This window comes from Grammomys surdaster, unplaced genomic scaffold (assembly GCF_004785775.1).
Source record: "Grammomys surdaster isolate TR1022 unplaced genomic scaffold, NIH_TR_1.0 125429, whole genome shotgun sequence".
NCBI classification, from domain to species: Eukaryota; Metazoa; Chordata; class Mammalia; order Rodentia; family Muridae; genus Grammomys; species Grammomys surdaster.
Genome location: NW_021620296.1, coordinates 1,352,479 through 1,377,542, shown reverse-complemented (window position 1 = coordinate 1,377,542; position 25,064 = coordinate 1,352,479). Strand labels below are relative to the sequence as shown.

General features: G+C 47.0%; 1 pseudogene; it reads right to left on the bottom strand.

The window, feature by feature from the left end:
- Positions 1-945: 945 nt before the first annotated feature.
- On the bottom strand, positions 946-3,251 carry LOC114637849 (annotated as a pseudogene).
- Between the last annotated feature and the right edge of the window lie 21,813 nt (positions 3,252-25,064).

The following is a 25,064-nucleotide window of genomic DNA, read 5'->3' as shown; positions in this document are numbered from 1 at the left end:
CTCCCCTCTCCCCTCTCCCCTCTCCCCTCTCTCCTCCTCGTGTTCTGGCTTCAGACCCCAAGCCCAGGAACCAAAGCCCCACCTCCCTCCCTTCTGACCAGCTACAGACTGTGGGCATCTTTATTAACCAATTAGGGATAACTTCGAGGGCAAGGTTACATAGCATGCCTTGGTGTAGATGAGGATTTCCTCACCCCAGAGGAAACCTGAAGTGGAAACTTCTGGTTTGTTTAGAAAGTCAGTTATGTCAAATGATGTTTTGTTGGGGCACACAGGTGAAGCGAGGTTTGGATATAGCAGACACTTGAAAGGACCCGTGATGAAAGAGTATAAATATAACCCCACAGACAGTGGGAGACGAGCTCTGAGCACTGGTTTGGTTTGCTCTGCCTCCATATTCTTCACTAGGGACACACATGTATTGATTCACCTTACACATGTTGTTGAGCTCAACTTGCAGTAACACTGCCTTTGAGAGAAACTTGCCCAAGAACTGGGGCCTTGATTCAGGCTGACTGGTGAACCTTGCATTTTCTTCAGGATTGAACTACAGCTGCTGGTTCATGCCTGGTGTTTGCCTTCTGAAAACTAGACTGAAGATGCTGGCTCGTGTGTGCCATCTGCCTGCTTCCAGGATTGATCTGCAGCTGCTAAATCATATTTGGTGTTTACTATGGAACTGAACTGCTGCCAAGGAAGATCAAGCACACTCCCAAAGAACTATTGCTAAACAGGCCCGCATATCCTAATAAATTTGGTCTTCCACTAACTCTGCTGGGTGATGGGCTAGAAGAGAGGTTGGATGTTTATTAAAAATATGTTGCAAAAAAAATGTATGCCTACAGCACCAGACCTTCCAGGCCAGTATTTAGCACTACAATACATAGCAACAGAACAAACCTCAACACTGGAACTGTCCAGGAAGCCAAAAGTCCAGCAGGGACATCAACTGTGGTGGCAATAGCGCTTGAAGTAGCACCAGGTGCTACTGGAAGGTGCCATTGGGAACTCCCACTCATGACTGATCATTTTGAAGGCAACGTCCCAGTAGGGCAGACCAGCATGTTAGCACAGGATGCAGATGGTCTGCTTTTCGGGACAGGCCTCCAGGAAGTACTCGGGCATGGCTTGCTTGTCGATGAGGTCGAGGTAGATGTTGAACGTTGACCTCTACACCATCTTGGGAAGTGGATTGTTCAATGGATAATTCATCTGGTTCCACTCGAAGCCCGTGTGCAGGCGGTGGCTTTCGCCCACAGGTAGGCACAGCTGCCCAGCGGTATCTCCACACTGAACTCTGTGCCTGTGCTGCCATCCTCACTCTTGCTGGTGTCGTCTGTGGTCTGGAGCTGCTAGTGTGACCGTTGCAGGTGCTGAAGTTCCTCTTGAGGCTCTGGTGGGTGTATCTTCGGCAGGTAGCTCGCTGTGAACAGCCATGGGCTGTATCGCCCTGCGTTGGAGTCTGCCAGGCTCTGCTGGATCAGGTCCTCCTCTATCAGCACTGCTTCATGGGGTGCTGGAGCCCCCTCGGGTTCCGCAGGGTCCACTGAAGGCTGGGGGTGGGGGGCAGCTCCTCAAGCTCAGATTTGAGGGTTGAGAACAGCACACCCTGTTCCAGCTTTGGTTTAGTTTCTTGTGGAGAGCCGCATAGTGCCGCGCCCTTAAGATGGCACTGGTCTCTGCCTTCCGCCACCTGTTGGCGAGGACTCTTAGGAGTAAACAAGTCCTTATTTGGCTGTGGCTAGTGATCTGGCTTGCTTCCGTGTATGTGGGCCTATCTGCTGTTGCCACATGGCTGGCGGGGGTAGGCTAGTCCTAGAGTACTTAAGCCTGGGAGAGGCTTCCCCCGGGGTCAGAAGCTTATTCAAGGTCCTGAATAAACTGCTTGGAGAAGAGCTCGTGTGTTGCATCATCCTTGCTGGATGAGGGTGGGCGTGACAGTTTCTGCCAAAGAACGTTTTGGTGGTGCTCTACAGAGCCTGGCCCCGGCCATGGGAGCAGGCAACTGCTGAAGCAGGCTTTCCCAGTTGCCCATGTCGCCAGCATGGATCTCGCCCTCAATGCTCTGGAAGATGAACTGCAGCTGGTCTTATGTCTTTGCCTTGAACATTGACTGAACATCAGAGCTAGCCAAGGCATTGACCCCTCATGGTGCTCGCCAGGCCCTTTGCCCAAGGCCACCAGCTTGAGGGGCCTGGCAATCTCATTCTCAATGACAGTTGTCCTGTCTTGCCTGAAGTCCACGTTCTTGCCCTGCTCTAGCTCCATGTGTACCTAAATGTACTCTAGCACATCCTCCATGTCCTCCACTGTGAGGCCATTGAGGAAGGTGTAGTGTAGCAAGTAGTTCCTACTACCCTGGGTGGACCATGCTACCAGCCCCACCCAGGTTCCCTCCGATCTGCAGATGAAAGACACAACACACACACACACACACACACACACAGAGTTAGCTTATTTTTATCTCAATGGCCGGGCTCTTCTAAGCCTTCCTCGGCTATCGCACCCTTCTTTTCACTACCAGCTCAGCACCTAAATCTGCCCTCAGCTCAGTTGGTCTCTAATCTCCTGTCCATTACCTCAGGCCCAGTCAGGGAAGTTGTTGATGGCCACTCTGCCCTAGATCTCACATGGCTGGAGGCTCTTTCTCTCTCTGAAGCATCTTCCTCTCTGAGTCTACTACCCTGCCTGGGGGTGGGTGGGGGAAACAGACTGTTAGTCCCACCTATTCCACCCAGCTCATTGGCTGTTAGCATCTTTATTGATTGATCAAGAACCAATTGGGGAACAGGACCTTCAGCATTCCCACCGTGGATTCCTGATCAAAGCATCAGAACCACTCCCTACAGTGTAGGGTTCATGCAATCCCACTGCCGGGTCGCCTGTGTCCTCTTCACTGATGTCCTTTGCAGCAGATTGATGGGCTTGGCCTGCCTGTCTCGGATTCAGATCTTAGAGCCGTGCTCAGCCTGCTGCAGGTGGATACTGGCCTCCAGGTCCTCTTCCCAGATGGCTGCATGGCTTAAGCTGCCCAGGGCTCTGCAGTGTCTTGGGGATGACCCTGGGAACCATGAACCCTAACCCTGCAGAGCCCAGAGGCCCATGCCTGCTTCTCACCCAAGTCAGAGTGGAAGGCCTGGTCCTACGAGTGCCACTGGCACAGCTGAGGGCTCTGTCTTCACTTCCCAGACCTCTGTTACCAGTTTTCCTTCAAATCAGACGTGTGCCCTGGGTGTGTCACCTGCATTCATGTTGCCCCCTGTGCTACTGTCACCTCATTGTTCAGTCCGTGGATCTGTCTCTGACCCCTGTGACCAGAGGACTGTGAGCACCAGCCAGTGTCCAGACCCATTTGTGGATTCAGCTGGTCTGCCCTCAGACAACTTAGCAATGGCTTAGGGAAATGTAACTTTTCCTCTCTGAGGCTTTATTGCCTTTGTCTGCTAACCAAAACCTAGTCCTGGAAGTTTCTCTGTCCATACACAGAGGCAGAGAAAGCACCCAGCTGATCTTACCACTCTACCCAAGCCCCAGAAGAAAAAAGCTTTCTCCTTCTCCATGCTGTCTTAAATCTCCTTCAACTCAAAGGCCCTTTTTGTTAACTAATATCCACGCCCTGTCAGCGGCTTGCTCCGCCCCTGTCGCTCCCCAGCGTTCAACCAGTAGAATAAGGCAACAACAATAGTGTTCTTCGAGCGAGCGGTTTATTCAGCAACTCTTGTATTGTAAGCCTCTTTCGTGCTGCCAGCAGCTACCCACCCCAGCACCTGAAGCCCCTTAAAGCTTTGCCTCGCTCCTATCAGTAACTGCCATGAGAGCACTGGTAATTGGTCACTCCGTATGACGTGAGGTGGGATGATCGGGCAACCACACCTCTTAGCGCAAGCTTTCCATATATGGAGTTGTTTTTCTCTCAAGCAGTGCCCAGTCATCCTGGCTGGCCTTTTGCCAAGCGCCATCTTGTAATGGCACAGGTGGAACCGCTTCCCACATGCCCCCTGACCTAGGGTAGACTTTACGTAGCTGTTGGATTACAGATGTGTGCTGAGGCTGAACCACATTCCAAATACTTATCTACAGTAAACACAAAACGCTAGGATCAAAGGCTGAGCCACAATTGGAAACAGATTCTTACAGTTCACAGTCTCCACATTCACAATGCAATTAAATAGCCTGGAACACTGGCCCACCTGTCTTCACCTGTGTCTAGCTTGGCTTGTTCCCTCTCTGCAACCTGTCTCGGTATAACTGTCCCAGTAAAACGGCACTGGTTCTCTCTCTCTCTCTCTCTCTCTCTCTCTCTCTCTCTCTCTCTCCCTCTCTCTCTCCCTCTCTCTCTCTCTCCCCCCCCCTCCTGCTCTACTCTGTCCTCCCTCCTCCACTGTCCTGCTCTCCACAGACAAAATGAACCAATTCAAATCACAGGTATAAAGGCAGGTTTGAAGGGAGGCTTCATTGATCTCAGGAGGGGAAGTCAGTGACGACACATACCCTGGCTAAAGCAAGTGGATTCTATGGGTTTGGGGCTTGGAGTGATGACAAGTGAGCTAGGAGCTGGGATTACGCCCATATAAAATTTAAAAAGCTGGGGTCCCTGGGGGAGCACTCATGGGTGAGTGACAGGAAATACAGAGAGAGAGAGATGACTTGTTAGCCCAAAATTTTTCTCCTTGTGGATGAGGTAGGCAGAAGAGAAAACAGAGTTTCTTAGTTTGTGCAGGTGAAAAGCAGGGGTTTCAACCAAACATTTCCATCTCTTTGGGTATAAGGGTACCCATTCAGGTCTGCCTACTTCCTGGTGAAGAGGGGCAGCCTGGGGTGGGAGAGGCAGGAGTCAAGTGCAAAAGCATTTGGTTGACCATTATCCAGGAAACTTCTGGAATCCCTTCCCAGAGAAAGCGGAGGATGCAAGGTGCTAAGAGAAACAAATAGATTAACCCCAGCAGCCCTACGAGCAGGGCTAGCCATGTGAGGAGTGGAGACTGTTGAAAAGCACGGAATGGAGCTGTACTGGCCGAGTTCTTCTAACAGTTTGCAAAGTGACTTGATATCAATCTTCACCAGAGCAGACTCTGACATAATCTGGCTTGCCCTGTGACTGTACACTTAACTCACATGGCTCCTCTCAGCCCTCAATGTATAAACTGTCTGATGCTCTGAATAAAGTGAGACTTCTCCATGAGACCTCAGTCCGCCTCATTTATCAGCTCCATTCTTCTGGGTCCCACCGCCTTGAGATCAGTAAACATGAGGGGTTCAGGGCAACCATATCTAGACCACACACTACTCACTATGTGCTGGGGAGGAGTGTCAGCCAGGGCTGCTTGGCAAAGGGACAGGAGTTGAACAAGAGCACAACAGATTCAGGAGCCTGGAGGACTGCTGGGGGTCAGCCCCAGCTTAGTGGGAGGAGAAGTCTTCTTTCTTCTCCTTGTTGGTTCTTCTTGCATCAGCTATGGGGGAGGAAGAGTGTCAGCAGGGGGTAAGACCTAGGGGTAAGATTTGGGGTAAGACCTTGGGTCTTACAAGATTCAGGGTGAGACTTTGGTCTTATAAGATATTTAGGGTTGCTATATAACAAAAGTATACTTATCTATGCTAGAGAAGTTTATTTACTATGCTACTGTAGCTGACCTTCCCTCTGGTATCCTCTGGCCAGAAACTGCAGAGGATTAGGCAAATAGCCTTTGTACTCTCTCAGCAGGAACTGCTGGGCTCTGAGGTCCCAGGAAGAAAAAACACTTAGAGAAATTATTATAGAGTTTATTACTAAGTGTAAAAAGTTTCCTATGAAAGCTACCTAAGAGGAAAAGTGGAAAGGTTCTAAGTGGGGAAAAGGAAAAAATTCTAAGTGAAAAAATTCTAAACGGGGAAAGGAAAATAAGGGACAAACAGCTCCTAACGAACCTGTTTGTCTCTGTCCTCAGTACTTATACATCTTTCAGAATACATGACTACATGTTACAGAGTTCATCACAAGTTCACACCAAAAATCAAATCATAAATTGAAATAGAAGTTTACAACACAGGATGTTTGTATACATATCTATTAGGAGTAATTATCCGGCTAAACATCCATCACCTGTCTAGCTCCACAGGTTCACTGAAGGTTTAAAACTATAACTAAGAAATTAGTGAAGCTTTGTATAGATAAACCCAGGCAATATTTTATCTTCTGTCCTAGCACCTATAATAAATCATGAGTTCCCTTTTAGTGACCTTTGGTTAATTGTTTTACAACCTCTTGAAGTGTGCTCTGAGCAGGAGAAAGTCTGGTTACTATCTAAGTGCTGTTAACTAATGATACTCGGGAGACTGGCAGAGTTCTCATTGCAGTTTTGACTATCAGAAAGGGACCTAATAGCAGTCCTGTTATAAAGAGCTTAATAATCATTGATATAATTTTAGGAATTCTTATAGGATCATCATTAAGATTTAAGAAGTCATCTATTTGTCTATATAGCATCACTACAAGACAGTACATCTTTGTGGATCTGCAGAAATCTGCTCCAAAGGGGTGTGCTATTACTTAGTGATTGTTACATATGTTTAATAATAATAATAGGAAAAGCGTATTAATAGAAGGAATCTTTCCTAAAATAAGTCCCTCACAGCCTTGTTGAATAAGACCTCACTTGTCGCAGATTATATAATAATCCAAGGCAAGCATTTCAGGATGATCACTTGCTAATTATTAGCTTGTCCCATTATGGCTCCTGACAGAGGACTTGCTTACCCAGAGAGACACAGGAGCCCAGAGCTCTCAGGAGACATTCCTGAGCAGCGAGCCCCACAGATGAACAAGATGTCTGAACAGGCCCAGTGCTGTCAGGCCTGACTCTCAGGGGACCAAAGCCGATGACCAGACCAACCTCAGGAGATACTGCCGGTTCATATTATAATCTCAAAGATTAAGCCTATTGGGGAAACAGGTGTCCGATAGGAAGAACATGGCTCATTCCATTTCTAGCATCCCAAACACAGGCAAGGCTGGTAAACAGGCAGAGCCCAGGCCTCTGAGCACACATGTCCTGCTGACTCCAAAGAAGTGATTTGACTGACACAGCCTATACCTTATCTGATAGAGGTGAAAACATCATGTCAGGTAAGGAAGGAAGAGACTGAACTGAGCAGATGTTCACAAGCTGCAGAAGTCAGCCCAGGAAAGTTGTCCACAGAAGACAAATGTGTGATTGTGGTAGAATTCAGAAGCCAAATACACCAGAGCAAGCATTTTGGCTGTGCAGCTGCCTCAGGCACAGATGCCACAGGCTAGGAGGCCTCCCAGGAGCTCAGTTGTCTTTGCTCACTGCTCCTCAGTCCAGCTCTCTGTTGCTAGGGAAAACATTCCCAGAAACTCATTCTTTTACACGGTCCACAAAATGAATGGTGAAAGTGTACATTTGGCATTTCTAAAACAGCCATGAAGTAAGTCATATGGGCCTGGCTTGGCCCAGGGGCTTCCCTGAAGCCTAATCCTGGGCAAGAGCTGGTGGGAGACTATGGTAGCGGGCTGTGATAAACACACGGATCGCTCTTGGAGTTATTAGTTAACATTATCTCCACCAGTGGGTTTAGAGTAAGTGGATCCTCAGAGGAATCTTGCAGTTCAAGAAGAGGAAAGCCAGGAGGCGGTAGTGCACACCTCTAATCCCAGCACTCAGGAGACAGTGGCAGGCAGAGGATCTCTAAGAATTCCAGGACAGCCTACTCCACAGAGAGAAGAAATGTTGTCTCAAAAAACAAAACAAAAACAAACAAACAAAATCAAGGACAACAAAAGAAGACTAGAAAGCAGTTGCTGGTTCCTAAATAATCAAGGTGAGCACATACCACAGTGGAAGAAATGGCATGGTCATCGGTGCTCAGCTAGACAGGTGAACATGGAGAGCACAGAGTCATCCATGTCTTACCAACAGCTTCATGGCTGTGCCAGCTGGACATTACTAACAATGGGTTCCAAACGTGCCTCCACTCCACCAGTTCAGGCCCTAGCTCTGACCCAAGTGTACATCTGTGGACAGACAATACTAGACATATTGAAAGAAGTCTCATGAGGCCAGAGGTACCCAAAGCAACCTGAAGAAGAGAGACACCATTGTGTAGGTGTGATGATAATCATGACCATGAGGATGGTGGCCGGGATGGCAGTGGTGGGGACGATGGTTATGATGGTGATGATGCTTCTTGATATGGTTTGTAATGCAGTGGTGTGAAGCGGTGGGAGGGGCCTTAGTGGGCCCATGCTGAGACATCCCCCTCCCCAGGTACCAGCCATAAGACAGGTCTAGTATAAAATGAAGTTGATTTGGGGTATCGGAAGGGGGGTGTGAAGGGAGTAAAGGCAGAGAAAGGAGACAGAAAAGGACAGAAAGAGAGAGAAGAGGAGACCGGCTGGGAACATATGGAGGAGGAGGGAGGGAGAAAGAGAGAAAGAGAGACAGAAAGACAGAGAGACAGAGACAGAGAGACAGACAGAGAGAGAGAGAGCCCGAACAGTCCTTTTATAGCAAGCCAGGCTGTTGCTAGGTAACTGTTGGATGGAGCCTAGAAGAAACGCTAACACTTGTGAAGATGCGGATAAAGGTGGCATTACATCACCGTCAGTCGAGAGCTCTACAAACACTATCCCACATTTGAACACATAGCAGAGAGGAAAAACAAATGGCCACAGCATGCTGAAAAGAATTGTTGCAAACTGAATTTGCACAAAGTTCTTTTAGAAGCAGCTTCATTGCTCAGACCCACTTTCCCACATTGCTGAACACCTACAAGGACACCAGAGATGTTTTAGGTGGGCATCACTGTGGTACAAAGATCTCAGGGCTAAGGAGATCACTCATTCAGTAAAGTGCTTGCCACGAAGGCCTAAAGTCCTGGATTTAGATCGGCAGCAGGGCATGATGGTACAAATCTGTAACCTCAGTATTGTGGAGACATGAAGATTTCTGGGGCTTGCTGAGAGACCCTGTATCAAAATAGAAAACCAAGAATAACAAAGGGAGAGACCTTCTGTTGACCTTGGGCATGCACACACATGCAAATGTCATGCACACACATGCAAATGACATGCATACACATGCAAATGACATGCATGATGCACACAACATACACACAGGAAAGCTTATAGATATTGACAATTAATTTGAATTTTTGAAAACATGATGGTGGCAAAAGGTTTATCTAGTGGGAAGATGCAAAGCTTTCTTGGTGATAAATGGACAGACAGACTGAGAGCATGGGACCTTGAGACCCACTCAGCGGGAGTTCCTAAGCAACTGGTCATGCTTCAACCTCCAGCAGCTCCAACCCTTCCCCCAACACATGTGCCCATATGTCCAAGGTGGGAGTTACTAATATGGCAAGGACCCCAATGGGAGAGAAGCCAAGAGGAGGTGGGGGAGGGACAGCTGCTCCCCCTTCTACCCCCCACTCCAGCCCCCCACTCCCCCACCCACTCCCCACAGGCCAGGCTCTGAGGGAAGCTCAGCAGCCATGCTGTGGCACAGACTGTTCAATAGTCAAATTAAAACCTGGCTCCACAGAGAACTTTAACTGATGCCTGAGGGAACATTTAGACTAATGGAGAATTAATGAAAACCTTGTTGCTGCATTTAAGCAGAAATCTCGGGAATTTCACCACCAGCACCAGGCACTCAGAGATCCCCTTTCCATCTCTTCAAGGAGACAAAGAAGGGGACAGAGCCACAGGTGGCTCTCCATTGCTGGGCCCTGTAGGGAGATGTCCCTTGGTCATGGAATTCTGAGGCAGAGCATGAAGCCAAGAGCAGGAGGGGCCGGAGGGAGGAGGGTGGAGAAACTGTAGATAAAGAGCAGTGTGGAGCTGGGCTCACACTCTCTGACCAGCAGTAAGAATGACGGCGTCCACCAAGGCCAGATGCTGACATTCTGCTTGGCATGATTATTCCAAAGTTTTCACGTCAACCATCAATCAAAACACTGCCCCACAGACATGCCCACAGGCCAATCTGATGGAGGAATTCTTCAACTCAGATTCCCTCTTCCCAAGTGACTCTAGTTTGTGTCAAGTTGACAAAAACTAACCAGCACAGGCTATCTTCTGAAAATGCATTACGAAGCAATTGTGTTACTTTGTGAACATCTGGCATATAAAGACAAACTAAGAATGGCTATGGCACCACCCGGTTTATGTGATCTGTGGTTGACTGAATCAGTTTTTGTACAACACATAACTGAACATACAGACAGACATGCACATGACACAGCATACCATGTATGCCAAGTCACACACAGTCACATATACATATATACATGCGAAAAAGACACACTTATCTGTACATACACATGAATATGGAAACATATAGGCATGCATACATGAAGAAATACATAAACTGAGACACACATGAAGATACATACATGCAGACACATGTAAAAATGAATATACATACTCATACAAGCTCACCTATGTAAACTCTCCTGTGCAAACACACAATGCTGGAATGCATGTGTAGACACATGATATATGCAGGATCTCACATGCAAGCATGTACACATGATGGTGCATACTCATGCAGGAATATTCATGCACATATCCACATACTAAGTAAACACATGAAAAAATATAATACGACCACACAAGTGAAGAATACATTTATGTAATAATATATCTATATATGCACATATACATACAGAAGACATATATGTAGGCACATTCATGCAGGAACTTATATATGTAGGCATATATGCACATACACACATAAAAACATACACATAGGCATATACATGTACATATATGGCTGCTTTCCGGACAGTCTTGGAGCTGGTGTTCCGTGCCCCACCCGCTCTCATTGAGCCTCGGTGTATGGGACGCCCGCTGCTCACGCCGCCACCCGCGCCTTACGAAACCACCCGCGACCCTGCATGACATCTGGCGCCCAACGTAGGGCACAGACACCCACGTAGTTCAAGAACCAGCCCACCCCAGTCTGCTACAGAACGCAGCCGAGCTTCCAGCCCTGCTTGTCCGGTGCTGTGAGGAATCGACTCAGTGAAGATTCCATGCTTCTCTCATGCTGACTAAAGCTACAGCTGCTTAATCTCTCACTTGAAAGATCTCTGCATTCCAGCCACGAGGACCCACATCTTCAAGCAACCTGGTCAGGCCGCTGAATCTGCTAAGCAAGTACAGTCTCTCCCACGGGTGCTGCTAGGGTCTCTTTCTTCTTCCTCTATCCCTCTCCTTTTCTCAGCTATGGGTTATCTGGCGTTAACTCACATGCCCCTGTCTCAGTCCTGAGAGCCAAGGGCTTGAGACCAGTCAGTCCCTGGCTGCCTCAGAACACAGGGATCCCCAATCTCTCTCATTTTGCTCGACAGTGGGTTGTCCAGCGTGAGCCCACATGCCCCTGTCTCAGTCCTGAGAACCAAGGACTTGAGATCAGTCAGTCTCCGCCCAACTTCTGGCCCAGAGATCTCCAGTCCAAGAGCTCTGTACCCCTGTGGAACCAGAGTGAAAATTCCCCATGCCGGGTGGGGCCCCACCACGCTCGCTCGGTGTTGCAGGGAATAAACTCAGCCAAGATTCCGTGTGCTCCTGCCATGCTGAGCTACAATCCCAGCCTACTGCATCATGGCAGACACACGGACCCACAACACAATAGATATTCATGCCCGCGTGTGCCCACGCATGGGCCTACATCATTCCCTACAGGTGGTAGAGGATTCGGACAAAGCCAGCTCCAAGCCAGCTCCCATGGCACCTGCCAAGAACCTCTCCATGGAACCATGAGTAACCCCAGCCTAGTCTCCAAGACTAGGTGGGTCTCTCTCTATCCTTTCACCCTCTTTCTTTCTCCACGTGTTTTGGGCCAACGTTTTCTCTCTGAATCTTAGCTACCACTAGCTCCTGCCTGGCTCAAAAGACTAGGTCTATCTCTCCCTCTTCTCCACGTGTTCCCTACAAGATGGCGGATCTCCATTCTTTACCCCTCCCCCAAAAATCTCTCACGCTCTGCCTGCCGAAAGGTTTACCCCTCCTCCAGAGGTCAGCCTTTCCCGCTCTGCCTGCTGGCTTCTCAAGAACAAGGAAACTTCTTCCCTGAGAACTGCTACATGCTGCCTGCCGACAGAAGTTCTCCCCTCCCCCTCTGACTGAGAAGTGCTGCCATGGTTCAGTCTTACACAGCCTTTCACTCCTTCTGACTCTGTTATCAAACTTTTATGTTTCTTGCTTTAAACTTTTCTTCAAAGTTAGCCTTTCTTTTCTCTAAGAAAAACAAAGGGAGGAATGCCCTAGCTTCTAACAGGCCCCCTCCCCCACTGCTTTTAGGCCCTTCACTAACAATTTTCTCCCAAACAGGAATACCTACAGTAACGCTTGCGCTTTTCAACCAAAAAATTTTTCAGCTTTTGTTTTAATATTTCCTTTTCTCTCTAATACTCGTGATATATATCCAACACTTTCTTCAACTCTTTAAAAAAAAATTTTCTTCATGATTTGAAAGTCTCTAAATTTACTTCCACAGGTTAAATCAACATGCTGACCACCACCTTTCAACTTTTAATTAACAACTAATTTTCCTTCACAGACAAACTGTGGATGATTACCCCAGATATTATTAACACAGTGTTTTCTCCTTCAGCCATCCAATTTCCTCAAACACCTTTGACTTTCCAAGAGTGACTTAATGCTCAATATCCAGATACCTCCCCGTTGGAGGTGCTGCTTCCCTGTGATTATATCCACAGATCCAACAGAGATAAGCTGCCTACATCTCATCAAACCACAGACTCCAGAGACGAGCTGACGCCAAGACAGCGCCACCTTCTGGAGCCTGCTAAGCTGCCTTCTCCCAGTCATCTTGTCTGACTGAAGACCCAGAGATACTCGATACCAACTACAGATGAACTCTTGCCAAAGTCACATAGCTGAAGTGACATGTTAGTGAAGAAATCATAATATCTATTTAGGTTAATCAGATGTCATTACTCTCAAATTGTACAATATGTATTTAATTGATTCAATGATCCCTTACCTTCCCTACCCCCCCCCAACTCCCCTTACCCTGTGACTTGATTGTGCTAACTCCTCTGGTCAACATAGTGTTTTCTTTTGGCTTCCTCATCCAAAATTTTCACAGTGACCCCCCTTTTTTTAAAAAGTAAAGAGGAGGAGATGTGGGACTGCGTGAGGGTATCCTGGGTCATGGTTGAGCAGGTGCCTAGAACCCCGAGACTCTGTGTGAGTACTGGCAGGAGTTTGGCGCCCTCCAGAATCCAGGGTCCTGAAAAACAGTCATGTCTTCATAGAATTACATTGTTCAGTCACATAGGCCAGACTATAGACCTCAGGCCCTAGGGATTTACATACTAATGAAGGCCAGAGGGCAGAGCAAATTAAGCATGCCTCCCCCAGATCCTCCCCCAATCCTCCCCCTTTCTCCCTCCCTATATAACTCGGGACTGCCCTGAGTTCTGGGGGGTACGCCTAGATCCATCCACCATCCGCCATGACAATAAACCTTTCTGGAACCAAGGACTTCCTCGAGTCATTGGGGCCTGCCGCCACCAAGGCCTCCAGGCCGCTAGAACCCTAGGATTCCTCCCGAATGTGAGACCTGCCACAGCGTGGAAGCCCCTTCGGGCCCCCACCACTGTGGCGGTCTCTAAATTTTCCCCATACATATATACATGTTAGCACACATATGCCGATACACACATATAAACACACACATACAGGCACATATATATTCAGGCAAACATGGATGCACACACAGAGTCAGGGGACAGGCTCATTTCTAGGACTTGCCCAGTTCCTGAGTTCCCCTGGCTCACAGGGCCTCTACTGTTGGGAGCCGCCACGAGAGCTGACAAAGTCCGCCATCGCTAGGTGGCGCTGTCGCCCGTAATTCTTCCTAGTACCAAGTAAACTGCGCATGTGCCATGGTAAGCCCGCCAAAGCTAAGCCCATCCCACGGCGTTTGGCGCGCTACGAGTAAGCAGCCAATCAGGGGGTGAATACCCCGCTCTGGGGTATATAGGCAGTGCTTTCCCACGCCTTCTCGTCTTCTTCCACCATCTTGGTTTTGGGGAAATAAACGTGTTCATACGGAAGGATTCTGGCGTGTGTGTGATGTGTGTGTGTGCGCGCGTGTGTGTATGTTTTTTGCCGGCGAGACCACTACACGCGCGCCCCGCACATTTGGTGCCGTGAAACCCGGGAAAATCCATCGATCGCCGGCGCCGCTTAAAGAAGACCCTCCGCTCGTTTTCTCACGCGTGGAGTGAATCCAGAACCGTATGACGGGATAATGTTCTCTGAGAGATAATGTTTGGTCTTGATTTTTTTCGTCTCCCTCCCCAGACAGTGCTGGTATTCTTCCTTCTGGTTTTGCAGGATGAGAAAAGCTGCTCGGTTATGGCGGCGGGCTGGGGAGTGATAGACGAATTATGGGCCCACATGTCAGAAACAGAGACAGAGACAGGACAGAAGCGCTTAGGAATTCAGAAAGAAAAAGGAAGAAAAAGTATATTTAAGGAAAAAGGCCTTTCCAAAGACACACAGTCTAAGGAAATGGGAGAGGAGAGGAAGAACACTCTCGGGAGAGACGGAAGGAAAGTAAGCCTCCGAAAGTTTTTACGGCGTGATAGCTCTGAGTCGGAGGGGCTAACTTCCGAGTCAGAGGACTCAGATGTAGAGAGGGATGGGGAGGATAGATGCCAGCCGAATAGACGGCCACCGCCACGAGATCGAGTTCTTGCGTTAGTGACGGTCAATTAGAGGCTGTGTTTACAAGAAAAATGTTTCGGGAGAGTCAGTCTAGGTGAATGAGGATTTTGCCTAGGAGGTAACAGCGAAACATAGGTCAGGAGAATTCTAAACAGGCATTGCCTGCGGCCGCTTCAGGCGGGAAGAGCAGGGTTAAAAAGAATTAGAAAGCAGGGTATTGAAGTGTTAAATTAGCTACCCGCTAAATCTCCAATGAACGAGATGAAAAGTTACATTTTAAATATGAGAGAGAGAGAAAGAGTTTTAAAAATACAGGTGCCCTCTCTCTGAGCTGTGTCACCAAAAAGAATGAAAAGGCTATTTCAGAGTTCATCTAGAAACAGAGAATTCGGGAGACGTCCTGAACTTCTCTGTAGCTCCTAAAAGTTCTTTGTTTGTCCTTGGCGCGCCAATGTCCACGTGTTGTGTTTGCCTTTTGTTTCGTTGTCTAAATGTTCTGTGTTTGTTACGTGTTCAAAAAGAAAGATCGTTAAAACTGCTTGATCCAACCTTTGGGAGCTAAAAAAGGTCTTTTCAGGAATTGAGGTTGACATAAGCTGCTTTTAAAAGAGACCAGCAACATTTTGGGTTTTATAAGGAAGCTAAGAGTCGTTTTGTCCTAGAAAAACCTCTGTGACAAAGTGCTTTTCTCTTGAAATTACAGCTAGAAAGACAAGAAATTTTGTTTGATCTGAAGATAAGATATATAGCCACTTAATTGTTGTTTCTAATTGGTCTTAAAAGTATAAAAATGTCCTACATGTCTTGGTTATAGACTATTGGCTTAAATTATTGGGTGTAATTAAAAATTTACAACTTTGATAACGAAAGGTGGCGTAGAACTAGCTCAGTGTTAGAGTCGTTCAGAAACCAGGTATATAGAAAGTAAGATTTTAGACCAATGTCTCTTCAATGAGATTAAAAGCTGCTTCATGCATTCATGTGTAGAGAATTGGTGACAAAACTTTGTAGCATAGGGGTGGTCTGCTTGGTGTTGATTTTAGAGAAGATAAATTGTTTAAATTGGTTTTGCTTTTGCTTCTCAAAATTAATGGTTACACGCTAATGTTACAAAAGATATTTAAAAGTTTAGTTAAACTGCCAGTATTCCATTGGCTGCAGTTGGCAGTTGTAATCTTGAGTTTAAAAATTTTTTGATTCGCCCATGTTATGGAAAGGGGGACAGCAAGTAGAGTTAAATAAAAATATTTATAACAAGTTGTGATACAGTACTGGCCTGCTAGAGATTTAGAACATTTACATTTAAATTAAGACACGCAGGCTGAGATCTTAACATGCTTGTAAGACAAGGTCAGTGTGATGTTAATCAGGTTAAACTGCCCACACAGTCCTCAGACCATACAAGCAAAGACAGACTTAGATACTTGTCTTTGCAATGAAATTGCACCCTCATGCAATCAGGTTCTGGCCATAACTACACAGAGCCATAGAGATGGGGAATGTTTTAAATGTAAAAATTTAGATAGTTTTTAAAGTGACTGTCCCAAGAACAGAAGCTTAAACAACAGTCAAGTGACCAAGGTTACTTGACACACCTGTCCTTGGTGCAAGAAGGATAATCCTTGGGCCAGGCCTCAGGATATAGGCCAAGATTAAAACATTTACATTTTAAATTAAGGCTGTAACAGTAATTGAGACAGGAGCTTGGATTTCAGACTTTCCTTTTGTCCTGTCCCGCCTCAAAAAGGGTGTTCTCTAGAATTGGTTTATTGCCTTGCTTGTCCCTTAGGGAGGGGTCAGCCTCAGACTCAAAGAAATTCAAAGCAGCTTTTGGGCCAGGCCAAAATTGTTGAGTGTAATGGAAGACAAAATGACCTTGGCTCTTCTGGTGTATTAGGTCTTATTAGTAACAAAAGACCTGATCTTAACTTAATAATTAAAAGAAACTGGGGCTATTTAACAATTATTAGAAGACAAGATTGCCTTCACCTTGGCTTTATTTGATACTTCACTCAGCTAAAAAGAGTTGGTTATTCAATTAATTCAAAAACCCTAGAAGCCGGGCGATGGTGGCGCACGCCTTTAATCCCAGCACTTGGGAGGCAGAGGCAGGCGGATTTCTGAGTTCAAGGCCAGCCTGGTCTACAGAGTGAGTTCCAAGACAGCCGAGACTACACAGAGAAAGTTCAAATTTAAGATTTATAAGACAAATGGGGCACTACAGCCTGACTTGCCTACTCCAGCTGCCATTCAAGTAAATGCATATAAAAAATTATTATAGATTTAAAAGAGTGTTTTATATAGTTCCTTTACCTCCTGGTAAAGGTGAGAGGTTTGCATTAAGTGAAATTGCTTATGATTTTTGAGAGCCCATGAAGCCATTCATTAAAAAGGCTTGCCTCAAAGAATAATTAATGGCCTTAAAAAATTTGTTGTTGCTTTAATACAAAAGGTTAAAGCGTTTAAATCTCTCAGTATATATTATTCGTTGTATATTTTATTGGCTGATCTCTCTAAAGGAGTTTTTCTACAAGCCTTTGCTCTAGTACAATGAGCTTTAAGATTTTAGAGTACTTGTTGCTCCAGAAAAGTGATTTTCAAAAGTTGTTAACAGATATTAATTGGCTAAAACCTCATTTTCAGCTTGATAGGCCAAAAGAGATGGACAAATAAAAAGACATCTTGACCGGACAATGAAAAAGTCCAGATTCTATTTTATTAAAAGCCAGGGGAGCGGTCTGTGTGTTTCCACAGGAAGAAGACAATCCGTTTTGGCTACCAGAGCGGCTGACGAGGCGACTCGCGATACTGGAAGGTGACACCCAGACAGACCCTCCAGGCTCTGATGATAGCCCTTGTGCTGATCCAAGGGATACAGGTTCCTAGTATTTTTGTTTATTTTATCAAATTCCACCTTTAAGAATTGTACCAATAAAACCTGCTGGATGTCCCAGTGTTGGAATTCTAAAGATTCACTCGCACTATGGTTGCCAGAGTCACGCGATGGGTTCCCATCCTCGTGGAGACTCATTCCACTTTGTCATTATTTAGACAAAAAGGAGATTTGGTATAACTGCAGCCATAGTGACGACGATATTAATTAGTGCCGTTATCGCCACTGCCACTGAGATTGCTATGTCAACTTCTGTTCAGGTGGGCACTACCCCCAATTGTCAGCCACGGTGGCAGAGACTGTTAACCTTCAAATCCTCCGCCAGTACCCAACAAAAAGGCGGGCTAATGATCCTTAATCAACACCTTGATTTAGTGAGAGAGAGATTAGATATCCTCTTTCAACTAGCCCAATTGAGATGTGAGAAAAAACTGGGTACACTTTACATCACCAGTGTACAGTATAAAAACTTTACTCGTGTAACTAATCTGTCCAGAAAATTATTTCAGTATCTTACAGGAAACTGCTCAGAAAACTTCAGTGAGACACTCAGAAAATTGAGAGCAGCTGTGGTGAACATCAACTCGACGCACGTGGATCTGTTCCTGACTGAGGGACTGTCCTCCCAGAATTCTTCAGCTTTCTTCCTTTCTTTTCCTTTTCCCCCCTTCCTTTTTTTTTTAAGTAAGTGGGAGTAAGCCTGTTTAGTTTACCCTAAGTTGTGGTTTAGTATTCATCCTTTGATTGGTTTGCGAACTCATAGCTCAACAGAATCTTGGCAAGGCTATTATTGGCCAGGCGTTTGTGACCAAAGTACTAGGGGCTTTCCCTGCAGTGTAGCTTTCACTGCCTCAATTAAGCAGTCCTCCCCCCACGAGTAGTGGTGCTAAATGTTAGGCCATCAGCGTTACACCCCAGAGATTTGCCCAATACACTGGGTCAGTGAGGAGTCTCGGCCTGGCTGATTCTTGTCTGTATAGCTGTGGTACCTGAATTTTGAGACAAACAGCCCTTGCACCCCTAGGAGATGACTCCATTGCACAGGGATGGGTGTTTGCATCTCTTTCTGTTCCCCTTAGCCCTTGTACCCAGAGGACTTGTGTTTCCATTGCACCTGGTAGGGTAAGGGAGACGGTTTTAAACTGTTGGTTCTTTGATCGCTTATTCCCCCAAGATGGAATTTGCTTGATCAGGCCGTGGGTTTGAGTCATAACTGGTACCATGCTAGACAGGCTAAGGGCAGTCAGTTAGATAACTCCATCCTTTTGTCTCCAGACCGGCTGTCAATTGATCCCAACGACGGGAATAAGCTGATCTCATATGCCAGAGGTATACCACGAATGGTGATATTACCCGGTGACAGGCATTACGAGTGGCCACAACCTGGAGCGCACATTCAGAGAATGCCAGGTGTGGGTGCGCGACCCTCGTAGCCTAGCCAGAGCGCTCACCATTCTTTGGTGCTGGCTGTGAAGAAATGTCAGTCAGCCTAGACACGGGACATTGACCAGTGCCTGTTTGACAAATCTAAAAGGAAATAGCCAGTAGACAGATTCCTCAGCCGCTGCACCCTAGGGCTTCTGGTAAAGACACCCTGTAAAGCCTCAAACATTTCTATACACAGTCCCTGCCCACTAAGGTGTTCGTTCCACGGATAGAAGGTCTGGTAAGTCAATAACGGAGTGGACGGATAAGGCTCGGCCACCTAAGACAGGGCAGCCTCGGGTGGGGAGGCTGACCCCGTGACAGGTAAGAGTTTGAGCACTGCCCTCTAAAGAGACTCAGACCCGCCGTGAGACCCCCCAAAATTGGGAGTTACGAAACCTCCCCAGGGACCTCTGCCACCCTCTATATTTAAACAAAAAGGGGCAGTTGTTGGGAGCCGCCACGAGAGCTGACAAAGTCCGCCATCGCTAGGTGGCGCTGTCGCCTGTAATTCTTCCTAGTACCAAGTAAACTGCGCATGTGCCATGGTAAGCCCGCCAAAGCTAAGCCCATCCCACGGCGTTTGGCGCGCTACGAGTAAGCAGCCAATCAGGGGGTGAATACCCCGCTCTGGGGTATATAGGCAGTGCTTTCCCACGCCTTCTCGTCTTCTTCCACCATCTTGGTTTTGGGGAAATAAACGTGTTCATACGGAAGGATTCTGGCGTGTGTGTGATGTGTGTGTGTGCGCGCGTGTGTGTATGTTTTTTGCCGGCGAGACCACTACACGCGCGCCCCGCACACTCTACCTTCCTCCCTCTCTCACCTAACATCTAGTCACGGCTCCAGTAGAGACAGCAACACAGCAGGAGGTGACCTGCTGCCCTACACCCCCAGCTCCTGCTTAGGAATGATGGGCCAGGACCTCTGAGCCTTAACAGTTAGTGGCTTAATCTTGCAGTTTCTAAGCCCTGGAAACCTACTTCTTCTACTGGTTCTCTGTCCCAGAGTGGCACCAGAGGGAGGTCAAGATTCAGTAACAGAAATCAGAGGTTGCCAGGTCCTCCCAAGGCTGCTCTTCTGGGCCTATGGATGTGGTCTTCTCTGTGACCTTTCATGGTTTTCTTTTCTGGGGTTTTGTGCTCAGACTTCCCTCCTCTATGAGGCCAACAGTCATTGGATTAGGGTACCCACTCCAGCATGACATTGTCCCAACTGATGTAGCCAATGATCTTCACAAAGTCGTGTTCTCAGAGGTTGTGGGGAGCAAGACCATACCATGCAAGTTTGGGGGAACCTTTAACCTGTGACACCTGTAAAATGGGGGTAAAGTGTTGCCATCTGCCAGAGTCAGTGTAAGGTGGCAGGAACTGTCCCACAGCAAGACAAGACAATGATGAGCATGCCTAGTACACAGAGCTGGGCAGGGAGGCCTACTCCAATCGTGAAGCTGTCTTCTGTCTACTGTGGCTCGACATTAGAGGAACAGTCAGCTGGGGTGCTCCGCATAGAAACTGGCTATGGTGAGCATTCCTTGAGCTGCTGGTGCCACGTGGCCAGAAAGGAGGTGGTTGATCCCTTTCTTGCCAACACATGCCTGTTCTCTCAGACCTCTGATCCTTGCTCTGAAGGGATTTGGAGGAACCCTTCATACATATGATGCCAAAGAGAAGCTGACCAGCCTACAGGAACCTGCACAATGTAACCAATGCCTGGAAAGGCCACAGCCATGGCAAGCCTTTGATTTTCTGCCACTGGAGCTGGCTTCTTGATTCCATTTTCGTTTCCTCTCAGGTGATGCGCTATATCCACCCATAAACCCAGTCTGCACTCAGCTCAGGTCAGTTCCTGTTACCTGCAGCTGAAGATACCTGTGCCCAGGTGCTCCTTACCTTCCAGCCCCATGGTTAGGATGTTACAGGTTCCTTTCTCTGGGTGTGTGATGTCTACAGACCAGAGATGGTGGCAGCCAGCAAGGATGTAACCAGATTTTAAGAGTACCCATGTTAAAGTCTTGGTCTTCAGGCTCTCTCACTCTGAGGGAGATGAGGAAAGACTGGGACTCGATCTCGATCTCTGCCTCTTTTTCTTTTTCCTCCCTCCCTTCCTTCCTTCCTTTTCCCTTCTTTTCTTTTTTGCTTCCTGCCTGCTATGAGTGAGAAGTTTCCTCTGCCCCATTCTTCCTGTGATGTGCCTATCTCTACTGGTCCAAAGCAACTGGGCAAAGCAACCATGAAATGAAATCTCAAGATCATAAGCCAAACCAGCCTTTCTTCCTTGTAAGTTATTTGTCTCTGTCATTGTCACAGTGACAGAAAGCTGATATTCGCACATGTGTTCTCTTATCTGGGCACAGGGAGCCTAGCCAGCCTACAGGAGGGTGCAGCATCTCAACTCAGGTTAGACATCCCCAGAGGGATCCCCAGAGCCACTCACAGAACACAGAAGGACCACAGGCAGTCACATGAGCAAAGGTAACTAACTTCCTGCATGCCTCTAATGTCTGAGTGGCTATCTTTACCCAGGGCAGCTCCGGGGTGAGTTGATATGCAACTCAAGAGCTGCTGTCTCTCAGCTTCACTGGACAAGAGAGCCATGATCCTCCTGTGGGGTCTTCAGTGTTGAGCAGTGACCAGGGGGAAGTCTGTGGGAGTCTGACCACCAGCAAGCTGTCTCCCTTCCTGTGCGGTGCCTTCTGTCCTAGATCCCATGTTCCGAGGCATCTGAGATAGAGTGCTGGAGGTGACAAATTTCAAGAGGCAGATGTCACAGCCTCATGCATAATTTCCTTTGATAAAGTTGTTTAAAAAAATGTATGTGTAGTGCTGAAATAATTTAACTGTTATTATGAGTTTTTAAAATTATTTGGATTTAATTGATCAATTAGATTAAATTGTATAGTAGTGAAAGTTGGCAAAAGCCCAGGCTAGAACTGGCAGAATTTGAACAGCACACAGTCCTGGCTTTGATATCAAGCACAATTTTTTTTAATGATTAAAACAAATTTTTAAGCTGTGGTGGTAGTGATACCTTTTTTATTTTTTTATTTTTTATCAATCATTTTATCCATTTACATTTCAAATAATATCCCTCTTCCCAGTTATCCCTTCACAAACCCCCCATCTCATCCTCCCTCTCCCCCCTCCCTTTTGCCTCATGAGGGGGCTCCCTCACCCACTCACCCACTCCCGCCTCACCACTCTAGCATCCCCCTATGCTAGGGCATCAAGCCTCCACAGGACCCAGCGCCTCCCCTCCCACTGATGGACCATCTTCTGCTACATATGCGCCAGGAGCCATAGACCCAACCATGTATTATACTGTTTGGTTGGTGGTTTAGTCCCTGGGAGCTCTGTGGAGTCCGGTTAGATGATATTGCACTTCCTATGGGGTTTCAATCCCCTTCAGCTCCTTCAGTCCTTCCCCTAATTCTTCCATTGGGGTCCTCAGTTGGCTGTGAGTGTCTGCATCTGTCTTGGTCAGGCGCTAGCAGAGCCTCTCAGGAGACAGCCATATCACGCTCCTGTCAGCCCGTCTTTAAATCCCAGCACTTGGGAGGCAGAGGCTGGTGGATTTCTGTGACTTAGAGGCCAGCCTAGTCTACAGAGTGAGTTCCAGGACAGCCTGAGATACACAGATACACAGAGAAATCCTGTCTCAAAAAACAAACAAACAAACAAACAAACCTGTGTGTGTGTGTGTGTGTGTGTGAGTGTGTGTGTGTGTGAGTGTGTGTGTGTGAGTGTGTGTGAGTGTGTGTGTGTGTGTGAGTGTGTGTGTGTGAGTGTGTGTGAGTGTGTGTGAGTGTGTGTGTGTGTGTGTGTGTGTGAGTGTGTGTGTGCACATGTGCGCACACTCTGATTCTCTGCAAGAGTAGCAGGTACTCTAACACTAATTTCATCATCCTTCACACTTTAAAGATGAGAAATGGGATTGTGACAGGCTATTCTAATGGCCTGCAGCAGTGAGCCAGCTGATGTGACTGTGACATTTCTCCATGAACCCTCCAGGGGACATGTTTGACCTGGCCCATTCTACTTTCTGCTCAGGATGCTGACTTCACAAGGTGACAGGAAGGGTGTTCCTAGCCCTTCCCACGTTCTGCCTCGGTTCAGTCTCTACCATCTTCAGTCAGTGCACCTCACACGTGACCAACCCATACAACTCCAGAATGCAGTGAAGGGTTAAGACAAAAGAAGGCAGCTTCCTTGTGTTTTTATTTGTAAGTAAAACTACTTTACATATGATGGCCCAGAGGGCTAGGGCACACCAAAGAATATGTGTAAGTCACCCCAACATAGTCTCAGCATATGAAAACCCAAATCGGCTAGTTCCAACGACAAATGTAACAAGAGGGCTCGTGTGTTTTCAAGGGTGTGTGCTGTGTTCTTGTGTGTGGCTAAGAGCATATCAAGGCAAGGTGGGCCCTGAAGGAGTCCAGTCTTAACTCCAATGCACCCATTTGGTCCCATCAAACCCCACTGGGTTGAGGATAGGAAGAGGTGCAAACAGGCTGCTTCCTCCTCCTCCCCCTCCTCCTCCTCCCCTTCCCCTCCACCTCTCCCGCCTCCTCTTTTGCAGCTATAGACTTGACTCAGGAGTTAAGAGCACTTGGTGCCCTTTCAGAGGACTGGAGTTCAGTTCCTAGCACCAAGTGAGGGAAACTGTGACTCTCGCTGTTTGGAGTCCAGTGCCCTTTCTGGCCTCTCTGGGTACCTACCCACAAATAAGATAAATATCCTTTTAAATTTCTTTAGACAGGGTTTTACTATGAAGGTCTGGCTGGTCTGGAACTCAGTATGTAGACCAGATAGCCTTGATGATGGTAAATTCAGAGATTTTTCTGTCTCTGCCTCCCAAGTGTTGGGACTAAAGGCATGTGTCACCACACACAGCATAGAAAATACAGCTTAAATTTTTTTTCCCCACCGGGCAGTGGTGGCGCACGCCTTTAGTCCCAGCACTTGGGAGGCAGAGGCAGGTGAATTTCTGAGTTCGAGGCCAGCCTGGTCTACAGAGTGAGTTCAAGGACAGCCAGGGGTACACAGAGAAACCCTGTCTTGAAAAACAAACAAACAAACAAAAAAACAAAAAAAAAAAAACAACTTTGCTGGAAAGATGGCTCAGTGGTTAAGAGCACTGACTGCTCTGCCAGAGGTCCTGAGTTCAATTCCCAGGAACCACATGGTGGCTCACAACCATCTGTAATAGGATCTGATGTCCTCTTCTGGTGTGTGTCTAAAAACAGCTACAGTGTACTCATATAAATAATAATAAATAAATTTAAAAAAATAAAATAATCTTTGCCGGGTGGTGGTGGCGCACGCCTTTAATCCCAGCTCTTGGGAGGCAGAGACAGGTGGATTTCTGAGTTCGAGGCCAGCCTGGTCTACAGAGTGAGTTCCAGGACAGCCAGGTCTATACAGAGAAACCCTGTCTCAAAAAACCAAAAAAAAAAAAAAAAAAATTCTAAAATGGTTTTGGGGGCTAGAGAGATGGCTCAGTGGTTAAGAGCACTGGCTGCTCTTCCAGAGGTCCCGAGTTCAATTCCCAGCAACCACATGGTGGCTCACAACCATCTGTAATGGGGTCTGATGCCCTCTATTGGTGTTTCTGAAGAGAGCAATGATGAATACATAAAATAATAAAATAAAAATCTTTGAAAAAAAATATATAAAAAATTTCCCAGGGCTGGTGAGATGGCTCAGCAGTTAAGAGCACTGACTGCTCTTCTAGAGGTCATGAGTTCAAATCCCAGCAACCACATGGTGGCTCACAACCATCTACAAAGAGATTGATGCCCTCATATGGGTGTCTGAAGACAACTACAGTGTACTTACATATAATAAATAAATAAATCTTTAAAAAAAATTGATGCTGAATAATGCCCACATTGGTGGGCACAGTGTATAAACTCAGTGCAGATGTGTAAGGTGTGCTAGGTTCAGACTCTATCCTTTGCTAAACAACTCTATCTTGTACTCAGCAGCCCTCCCTGTGCTCAGCATCCCTCCCTGTGCTCAGCATCCCTCCCTG